Source organism: Enhydra lutris, unplaced genomic scaffold, assembly GCF_002288905.1.
Source record: "Enhydra lutris kenyoni isolate GAN:26980312 unplaced genomic scaffold, ASM228890v2 scaffoldscaffold9, whole genome shotgun sequence".
Lineage (NCBI taxonomy): Eukaryota > Metazoa > Chordata > Mammalia > Carnivora > Mustelidae > Enhydra > Enhydra lutris.
In genome coordinates, this window is record NW_019154093.1 from 65,524,410 (window position 1) to 65,533,669 (window position 9,260).

Here is a 9,260-nt window from a genome sequence, read left to right on the forward strand (position 1 = left end):
TTTTTTTTTTTTTTTTTTTTTTTTTTTTTTTTTTTTAGCTAAGCTGCTGTAGTTACTTGGAAATGTTATTTCTGAACATGCTGTGTGCCTACTGCCTTGGTCTTTGCTTGCATCCTTTCTTCTACAAGGATCTTCCTTACCATCTTTGTTGAGATTCTTATTCTTTTTTTTTAAATTAAGATTTTATTAATTTATTTGACAGAGACAGGGAGAGAGAGAGAGAGAGACCGTGTGCACAAGCATGGGGAGCAGCAAGCAGAGGGAGAGGAAGAAGCAGGCTCCCTTCTGAGCAAGGAGCCCTATGTGGGGCTCCATCCCTGGAGTTTAGTATTTGAAGGTAAACACTTAACCAACTGAGCCACCCAGGCACCCTGATTCTACTTATTCTTTAATGCCTTACATACCACCTCTTTTTTTTTTTTTTTTAAGATTCTATTTATTTATTTGACAGACAGAGATCACAGGTAGAGAGACAGGCAGAGAGAGAAGGGGAAGCAGGCTCCCCGCTGAGCAGAGAGCCCAACACGGGGCTTGATTGCTGGACCCTGAGATCATGACCTGAGCTGAAGGCAGAGGCTTTAACCCACTGAGCCACCCAGGCGCCCCAATACCACCTCTTTTTAAAAACATTTCTTATTAAGATATAATTGATGTATAACATTATATTAGTTTCAGTTGTACAACATATGATTTGATATTTGTATATATTGTAGAATGATCACCATAGTAAGTCTTGTTAACCTTCATCACCACACAGTTAACACATTTTTTTTCTTCTGATAAGAACTTTTAAGATCTACTCTCTTAGTAACTTTCAAATATATAATATGGTATTATTAACTATAGTCACCATGTTGTACCCCTAGGACTTACTTATTTTGTATATAATTAGAAGTTGACACCTTCTTATAAAGTTTTCTGAAGTCTACCATTAGTCCAAAATATTCTTTTCCTTTTATGCTGAGCTTTACAATTTTAATTATTTGTTAATTTATTTTTATAAATTTATTTTTATAAATTATTTATAATATAAACATATATGAATAAAATACATTATATATTATATAATATATAATAATATAAGTACAAAACATAAAATATAAATATAACATATTTGTAAAATATTTATAAAATATTTATTTTTATAAATAATTTATAACTTTAAATATTTGTTAATTTGCATTTTACTATGGTTATTTGAGGAATTTGTCTATACTACCTCAAAGATTTATTACTAGGATCAAACATGGACCAGAAAGGCAAATTCAAATATACAATTATTAATAAAATCTGAAATAAGTTACATCACCACACAAGAATTAATCCTTGCCTCCAGGGTCACTTGTATCACAACTTGTATCCAGTTGTCCAGCTTCAGCTTACAGGGCTTTAGCAAAAGGGCAGTTTTTGTTTTTAGTGATTCCAAGTCGGAAGGACGGGAGAAAGTTGGAAATGTTAGTTTGGATAGTCATAGCAAGATAGTGGAGGAAAATAGAGGAATTCAGGATCCAGTCCAGTTCATAGGTAGATAACAAAACCTCAGAGACAATAAATTGGACTAGAATCTAATATCCACAATAATGGGCTACTGAAACATAATTTTATTTCTCTACAGTCATCTCCATTTCTACCAAAGGTAAACAATATGACTCATTTGCATGCAAGATCAGTCTAGTTTCATTAAACTTGGTTTGATTATTTATGTAAGAATAGTGATTAGCCATATAGGCTTTTTTGAAGTCTGCCTTGCTGCAGCTTTTCAAAAGTAATCTCTGAGTGGACTTTTAAAAGCTTCTTAAGGCCAGGACGCCAAGCCAAGGATTCACCATTAGACTTTGCCTGCAATACCTTTAGATTTGGGTGAATTCCTCTCTTCTCTCTTCTAGAGGTCTCTAGGAGATTCTGAGGTTCTTGGGCCTGCCAGGAATTGACCTCTTCCTTAATCCCCTGATAAGACTGAGAACCCTGAAAGCAAGATACAGTTGAGCTTTTTTTTTTTTTGAAGGGGTATTATAGGCTCTATATAGTCAATCTTAGTCTTAAAGTTGTCTGGTCATATCGGATATTATACCCATCCTTCTCTGACATTTGACTGAAATGTCAGTCAAAACTTTGGCAGTATAGCCAGTATTTCAAGTTGTGTCTTGTTACAGGGAGAACAGATTCATATTGAACTTATACAAATAACCACATTGCCATGAGACTAAACATCCTAAGGATTTCTGGGAGGAATTAGGTAAGGAGAAAAAGACAAATGTTTAATTTTGTTTATACAGGTACACTTTTCCAAATTGTTGTAAGTTATAGAAAGCTTAAGAGAAAAGGTTTCCTTAAATCTTTTATTTTTTTAAATTTTTTAAAAAAGATTTTATGTATTTATTTGACACAGCATGAATAGGGGTGGGGGAGAGGGAGAAGCAAGCTCCCAGTGGAGCGGGAAGCCCTACTTGGGGCTGGATCCCAGGACCCTGAGATCACGACTTGAGCTGAAAGAGATGCTTAACCAATTGAGCCACCCAAGCACTCCTTAAATCTTTTAAACAAAATGTTAAAGAACCAATAGTGTTTCAAACAAAAACTCAAAAATTACAATGATTCTCATCAGTTTATTCAGTCCCATTTAATTTCTTGTTTTTCTTGATTATGGGTTAGTAGTTTTATGAATCTGTCAGTTTTTTCCATGGAATTCTGAAAATTCTTCCCTAGTATGATCTTAAAGTTGTCAGAAACCTGTATTCTAGAGTACTTGCCAGAATTCTTTCCATGAATCTTTTTGAAGACAAGCATTTTTGGATCATAGCAGCTTGGAAAAGCTTTCATGAAAGCATCAGTTCAAAAAAATAACTGTCTATAAATGAAAAAGACTTAAAATGGCCATGGTTAAAGATTTGATCAGTTCATTTCTAATGCAGTTGACAAGGCTATTTGGTTATTTCTGTGACACATATTTTAAGATGATAACGGATTATGACTGATGACATTCTACCAGACTATATCAAATTTTAAGAAATTTTATACAATTTCTGGAACACATATTAATAACATCCTTCATACAAATATAACCCAGGAAGGTTAAATATTACTTATTTAGCAAGGTTTTCTATATAATTTGACATATCAAATAAACCTAATTAGTTTGACATTTCTTTTTTTATAAGGAGCTAGAACAAATCTTTTGAGATGTTTCAGCGACCCTCTGGAACCAATCAAAGTTCCAGGTCCAAAAGACTTCATTTAGGATGTGATTTTGGGGAATTTTGCCAAACATATTAAAAGCTTTTAAAATACATGATTAAAGGGGCGCCTGGCTGGCTCAGTGGGTTAAAGCCTCTGCCTTCGGCTCAGGTCATGATCCCAGGGTCCTGGGATCGAGCCCCACATCGGGCTCTCTGCTCCACAGGGAGCCTGCTTCCTCCTCTCTCTCTCTCTGTCTGCCTTTCTGCCTACTTGTGATCTCTGTCTGTCAAATAAATAAATAAAATCTTAAAAAAAAAATACATGATTAAATAGGATCGTAGGTCCTGTGAAACAATCCCTTTAACATAGGTATATATATATATAAAACCTTCGCTTTTTTAATGGAGAAGGTTGTTTTCTTAAGTAATCAAAGACCTGATAAAGAAAATGAGAAACACAGGAAGTTATTTTGATAAAACACAGGATCTTTGTTTTCTAGGCAGGTTACTTAAAAGGTAAAAGAAAACCTTTCACAGCCTTATCAGGAGTAGACCCATAGTCCAAGAAAACTTAGTTCTTTAAGGAGAAACAAGACTCAATTCTAGGGTACCTGAGTACCTCAGTTTGTTAAGTGTCTACCTTCAACTCAGGTCGTGATCCTGGGGTCCTGGGATTGATTCCCGTGTCAGGCTCCCTGCTCAGTGAGGAGTCTGCTCTTCTTCTCCCTTTGCTTCCCTCTCTCTGTGTCAAATAAACAAATAAAATCTTTTTTTAAAAAAGACTCAGTTCTAGTTTTACATCAATGTACTTTTGATATTAAGGCTCATTTTTATAACCCCTATAACTAATGCATTCAGTTTTAGCCACTTGACCACTCAAAATAAGTTTCTTCTCTCTCTCTTCTCAGCTTTCTATATCTATTCAGTGTTTGTCTTTTATTTTGCGCTTTCTCATTATGGAAAAACCAATTATTCTACTTTAGGGCAAAATTACTCCCTTTTTTTTTCTCTTGACAAAAACATATCTCCATATCTTATAGTTTTCATACCAAAACACATCTACTTTCCATGTATACAGAGTTCCCCCCTTATTTCTAGTATTTTAATTACATGTATTAATTAGAATTCTTAACTCTTAGAATGCTTAATTCTAGTGAAAACTAGGAAGTAAGTAATTGTGAAATGTTTGTTTTTTTTTTAAACATGGTCGCTGAATATCCATCATTTAACTTGACTTCTCAAAACTCTTAAGGACATTAAGTCACCAAAAAGATTTGGGAAACTATTCAAGCAGACATAAAAAATAATTATTGTTGAAAAGTTCATTTATGAATTTTTGTATTTTTAAATTTTTTTACATTTAAACTTTTAGATTTATTTAATTCACTTGTCTTAAACAAATACGTTTCAATTACTCATGAAAATTTCATGAGACATTAAGCAGCTAGCCATCTTATTATTTTTCTTGCTGACAAATTTTGTAATATTAAGCAGCTAGTCATCTTACTATTTTTCTTGCTGACAAATTTTGTAACATAGAGCTAATTTTGTGCTTATTTGACTTGTAAACCCAGGTAGAAAAGTTGTATGCCTGCATTATATTTAATGCTGACAACTTTGTTTGTTTTGTTGTTGTTGTTTTAGCTAAACCAACAATATTCTTATTTGCCAAAGATTACCTAAGTCATGTGAACTTAAAAACATTTGTGTTAGTTTCTGTATTTCTCTCCGAGAATATTAAATTAATATAGTATTCCCTTTTCCCCTAATTTAATTAAATTGAGCTCTTTTACAAACTACTTTTGGCAAGACCATCGAGAGGTAGAAAAATATTACACATCTAAAACAAACAGAAATGAGATCTTAGGACTTTTGTTTTAAATTCTTTTTTTTTTTTTTTTTTAAGATTTTATTTATTTGACAGAGAGAGAGAGAGAGAGATCACAAGTAGGCAGAGAGGCAGGCAGAGAGAGGAGGAAGCAGGCTCAGTGCTGAGCAGAGATCCCGACGCGGGGCTCGATCCCAGGACCCTGAGATCATGACCTGAGCTGAAGGCAGAGGCTTAACCTACTGAGCCACCCAGGCGCCCCTTTTGTTTTAAATTCTTAACCATGTGTCAGATACAATAATAGAAAACTCACTAGTTTATATAAAAGAACAGTTGGGCCCAAATTGTGTGTCTGACAGGTAGAATAAGGTAAGGTTACCTGCTTAGATGGCTAAAGCTTTTTACTAATGTTTGTTGAAAAGACTTTTTTTCCCCCTAAGTTTATTTATTTAAGTAATCTCTACACCAAACCTGGGGCTTGAACTCATGACCCTGAGATCAAGAGTCACACACTTCTCTGAGTGAGCCAGCTGGGTGCCCTGAGAAGACTTTTTAAGATTGTTCATTTGCCCAGTTTCCAAATAACTCCCTTTCCCTTTTCAGCATCAGGGTAATTGTCTCTGACTCTCTTAGAGATCCTGATGGAGGATAGGGGTCTTAAAGTTCAAATGACTATAGGCACCTAAGGGCTAAAGTGGGGAGAGAGAAATCTTGCAGGGGTAGAAAGAGGGATGGTGGAGATAGGGGCCTGAAGGATTCAAGGCAAATGAGTAGAATATTGAAGTTGGCTAAAGGAGGAAGAAGGAGCAGAAGTAATGGGAAGAGAGAGAGGTCTTAGAAGAGCCAGTTTGGGAAGATCTTAGGTTTCCCAAAGAAGCCAGTGAAGTTCCAGATTATCCTCAGCAAAATCATGCCAATAAGAAGGAGGTAGACAGAGGTGGCAGAATATATAGCCAGCAGGGGTTCAAGAAGAGGATTTCAGTGGACTGAAAAGTTCTCATGGGAAGCATAGGATGAAACAGAACAGAGAAGCATTAAAGAACAAATAATTCCCATCCAGCTCCAAATACCAGCTTCCAATTAGACTAACTTGACCATAGAGCTCCTTTAAAAATCCTTTCAAATATCTTATTATCAGGTTTCAGCTGGGACAAACAGTAAATATTCCTGGCAGTACTGAACTCCTTTTTAAAAATATTTTTTCCAAAAAAAAATTTTTTTTTAAACCAAAGGTAAGTCTATCGAGTGACTCACAACCAAAACCAATAAGCCTTTTATGACTCAACCATGTTGCAAGAAACATCCCCAGAGAATGTAAAAAAGATGCAGCCCTCCCAAGGTCCAGAAGTACTATTAAAAGACAGCCAAAAGAAAGAGACAACCTGTCCCCACTTCATCCCGCACCCTCCCAACAACTGGCAGCAGTCAGTAGGATGCTAGCTTCCAATGGGGTGCAACCCCCATTTCTGAGAACCTGCATGCCCCAGGCAGGCAGAAAGCCAAGCCAAATTTTTAGGGCACAAAATGAGACTTTATCAGTAACCAGCGGGTACCTTAAAACCAAATTCCCGAGAATCTTAATTCAGAGAACTAATATTTACAAATGTTTTTCTTCTGCTGATCTGATTTTGGAAAGGAAGAGGCCATATGAAATTTTACCTTCTTCTCTTGACTGGGCGTTATATAGACAGATCAAGGAGAGCTGATTTGGTAAGAATTCTTACCCATCTCTGGCCTCTGCTAGTTCTTCCAGGGTCCCATCTGTGAGCTGTAGAGTGCGTAGGGTATCGCAGCAATCCCATCTTTTGTCACCAGAAACTGTAGGGGAAGAAATTAATTTTCTCTCTGATCTTCTGAGTTCCTAGCCGAGACTGCCATAATAAAAGACAGATTAACAAGAGAAAAACAGAGGCTTATTAACATATGTTCTCCATATATACAGTGTATACACTCAGGGAAAATGAGTAACTCAAAGGAGTAGCTTTAGAATTCAAAATTAAATACCATTCTGAGAGGGAAAGGGGAAGGGAGATGTAGGCCTCTTAGGGAAAAGTAAGCGATTTTTAGGAAAGACGAATGGGCCCTTAGAAGAATATGTAAGAGTTAAGATAGTTTGTGGCAAGGTTTATCTGGGTATAGTGTTAACTTCTAATCTGCTCTTCTATAGTGAGTCAATCCTCCCTAGTTGATGAAACTCCTCTGGAGAGGGGGGATTTATGACAACTGAGTTGCTTGTAGAAGATTTGTTTTTAGGTAGAAGAGGAAGGTTTGGGGAAAGCCTCCCCTGCATTTGATATTTTTTAAGTACCTACAGCTTGAAATAACCAATATGCTAAAGTGGCGCATTTTGCGGTGGCATATTCTATTTTCTTTCACCCCCATTTTCTAGATGAGAACATTAAAGGTCAGATAGGTCAAATAACTGGCCCTAGGTTCTGCACAAACTCTTTACACTGCTTCAGTTGTATTTGATATGGATATAATTTGTATCTTCAGATGTGTCTTTTTTTTCTTAAGGTTTTATTTATTTATTTGAGAGAGAGAGAGCACAAGTTGGGCGGGGGGCAGGGTGGGCAGAGGGAGAGAAAGAAGCAGATTCCTTATTGAGCAAGGAGCCTGATGCAGGGCTCTATCCCAGGACCTGGAGAGCATGACCTGAGCTGAAGGCAGACGCTTAACTGACTGAACCTCAGATGTGTCTTTCACACAGTGAGAGCTCAATATGATGAATGAATGAAGGATACACATTAGAACCAACTGAAATTACCTCAGTTAAAGCCCAGTCTTACCATTCAGTAGCTGCGAAGTATTACTTTTGAGCTTTTTCCTTCTCCTGAAAGTTTTAGACAGGGAACTTTCTATTTTATATTAATCTGCTGTGGAATTTTTGTGTATGTGTATGAAACTGCAAAAAAATTAAGAGTAAATTGTAGACTTGTCAGTAACTAAAATCCAACCAGCAATGAATAATGTCATTGACCATCATTATTTGAACATCATCAAACCAGCAGTTAATATTGTTACTCATGTGTATGAATTTATTATTAAAGTTCAGATCAATATGAATTGATAGCTAAGCATTAGATGTCGACTCTCTAAAAGCAAGTCAATCCTAAGTATATTCAACTTAATTGTCTGGTTTCATGAAGGAGTGTAGTGCTGTGGTTATAAATTTTTAGTGAACTTTTAAATGTCGTTTGCTAGGTAGATTTGAGAGTGTTTGAGTATGAGAGTTTTTATGAGAGTTTTTATATGAGAGTTTTTACTTTGTAAGCTTGAATGTTATGCAGCTTCTCTATCTAAATTGGCTGCCCAGAATTCTTAGTAGTTTATCATTCAGATTGGAGGTACCACTCAAAAAACAAAGAACCAGTTGCTGTGTGGAGATAAGTGTTTTGTTTGAAAAAGCATGATGGATCAGGAAATACAATAGAAATTAGAGTTAAGGTGAAGCTGAAACTTTTTTTTTTTAGTTTTTTTAATTTAAAGATTTTTATTTATTTATTTGACAGAGAGAGATCACAAGTAGGCAGAGAGGCAGACAGAGAGAGAGAGAGGAGGAAGCAGGCTCCCTGCCAAGCAGAGAGCCTGATGCAGGACTAGATCCCAGGACCCTGAGATCATGACCTGAGCCGAAGGCAGAGGCTTAACCCACTGAGCCACCCAGGCGCCCGAAGCTGAAACTTTTTAAGTCACAACAGGTAAAATGCTAAAAAAGAAGATCATTCCAATAAGAGAGTGTCTACATACACCTTTTACCTGTTCTGCTTACTTTTTCTGTAAAGGCTGGATATGAAGTTTTTTCTAAATTCATATGTTCTCTAAAACCAATTTTATTTTATTTATTTTTTTTTTTAAAGATTTTATTTATTTATTTGACAGAGAGAGATCACAAGCAGGCAGAGAGGCAGGCAGAGGGAGAGGAGGAAGCAAGCTCCCCGCTGAGCAGAGAGCCCGATGTGGGACTCGATCCCAGGACCCTGAGATCATGACCTGAGCCAAAGGCAGCGGCTTAACCCACTGAGCCACCCAGGCACCCTAAAACCAATTTTAAACAACACTTCTAGTAGCATTTTCTAACATGAGTAAGTCTTAAAAGGTATTCGGTGAATATTCAAATAAAGCACTAGAGTATTATAACCACTTCTTTTGATTGATAGTTTTTAATCCTCATAACCATGATGTGAGGTACATACTATCCCTTCCCCTCCATAGTATAGATGAGGGAAAGGAGGGACAGAGAGGTTAAATAATTT

At 36.3% G+C, this 9,260-nt stretch overlaps 1 protein-coding gene across 2 annotated transcripts in view; it reads left to right on the forward strand.

Annotated features, from left to right (window-relative positions):
- Positions 1 to 9,260, forward strand: part of LOC111143658 (solute carrier family 35 member A3) — a 50,944-nt gene that overhangs the window by 1,579 nt on the left and 40,105 nt on the right. The window contains exon 1 of one of the 2 annotated variants that reach the window (XM_022497480.1): positions 2,215 to 2,236. The exons of the other annotated variant lie outside the window; for it this stretch is intronic. The gene's annotated coding sequence lies outside the window, so the exon portion shown is untranslated. Of the gene's footprint in view, positions 1 to 2,214; positions 2,237 to 9,260 lie in introns of those variants that run through there. 2 annotated transcript variants of the gene reach the window in all.